This window comes from Sinocyclocheilus anshuiensis, unplaced genomic scaffold (assembly GCF_001515605.1).
Source record: "Sinocyclocheilus anshuiensis isolate Anshui unplaced genomic scaffold, SAMN03320099.WGS_v1.1 scaffold1325, whole genome shotgun sequence".
NCBI classification, from domain to species: Eukaryota; Metazoa; Chordata; class Actinopteri; order Cypriniformes; family Cyprinidae; genus Sinocyclocheilus; species Sinocyclocheilus anshuiensis.
In genome coordinates, this window is record NW_015552751.1 from 185182 (window position 1) to 186925 (window position 1744).

A 1744-nucleotide genomic window follows, 5' to 3' on the forward strand; every position below is an offset into this window, starting at 1 on the left:
TTGATGGACTTGATGAATTTGTTTCATACAAACACACAGCTTTTCGCTTCACCAGACATTACCTGATGGACTGGAGGGGTGTGAATTACTTGTGGATTATTGTGATGTTTTTATCAGCTGTTTGGACTCTCATTCTGACGGCACCCATTCACTGCAGAGGATCCACTGGTGAGCAAGTGATGGAATTTCTCCAAATCTGTTCTGATGACTGTACAGTGTGAAAAGCCAGACAGTAGTACAGAATCAAGAAGCAGTAACTACCTGCAATTTCACAAAAATAACTTGACCTTGCTAAGCTGAGATACTCACACAAGAAGATAACACAGCGTAATTCATTGTTCAGCTTGCTGGAGACTCGCACTGGAAAAGAAAACACTTTTCATTCATTAAAGCATAAAATCATAACTCAGAATTCAGCAATTTCTGAGTAGAAATTGTTTCTACAATTTGTTACATTTTTTTCCATTTGAACTATGACACTAATTGCACCACTAATATTTAGTTTAATTACATGCTCACAAACCAGCAGTTAATTAGTGTCAGTATTGAGGCAGATCTTGCACAATCAGGTAAAAAAAATCAATCCAAAGCAACTCTGCAGAAAAATGATTGAAAAACAAGAGGAAGAAGATCAATACAAGAACATTTCACATCACTGAATATCAATGATGTTCAATTAAATCAGTAATGTAAAGAGAGTTGTCTTAAGTACGTTTGAAAATGTACCAAGATTAGGATGTCCTCAAAAACTGATCATGCAGGCCACCAAGAAACCAATGACAAATCTGAAGGAGATGCAGACGTCTCAGGTGTTTCTCCAGTCACAAGTTTATGGGACGGCAGCAAAGAAAAGCTACTGTCAAAGATGCCATCTGACATCTCAGATATAGTTTGTCAGGAGGTCAGTTGGAGACTCAGAAGCAGCTGCAAGAAGGTTTTATGGTGTGGTGAGACCGAAATTTGGCCTTTTTGTCATCAGAATAAACACATTGAAAACCTACTTTTTTTGAATGTGAAGAACACATTTTTGTCATTTCACCATAAACTGTCTTCAGATGTTTCAGCAGCACACCTGGAGAAACGACAAATCTGGCACTTGGACACAAGCCATGATTTCTTGCTCAGAGAAAACATACTGAAAAAAAAAAGTTTTTCTTATTTGATTAGTCTAGCTCAGTAATCATCTGCCACTGAGAACGGTTACCACATTTTACGGTGGCCTCATCTGTTTTCTGTAGGGTTTTGTATGTATCATATCAGCAGCATTTAAATCATAAAACCACCACTATTCAATAATTACCAGCACCTTTAACATTAAAGTTTAAGAACATTTCCTTCAACCCTATACTTAAATTGAAATAAGTGTAACACACTTGTGAAAAATCAATACAGAAAATTCCTTCGATTTAATGGGGTGCATCGGGCCATATTTTTACAGACATTTCTTAGAGAGTATAAATATTACAAATCCATTAAATTAAGTCAGAATTAGAATTGCAGGAACCTTTGATGCAAGTGTTTGAATTTAATACACAGTGCCATATAATGTAACCCTCATTTAGCAATAAACGATGGAGAAACTTTTTATCCACAAACTTTTTAATGGAAAAGGTATATATAAATTAAACCAACATCGGACTATTACAAGTAGTGTAATTTGCACTTTCTTTGTTAAAGGGTTAGTTCACCCAAAAATGAAAATTAGGCTGTGTTTTACTCACCCCAGAGGCATCCTAGGTGTATA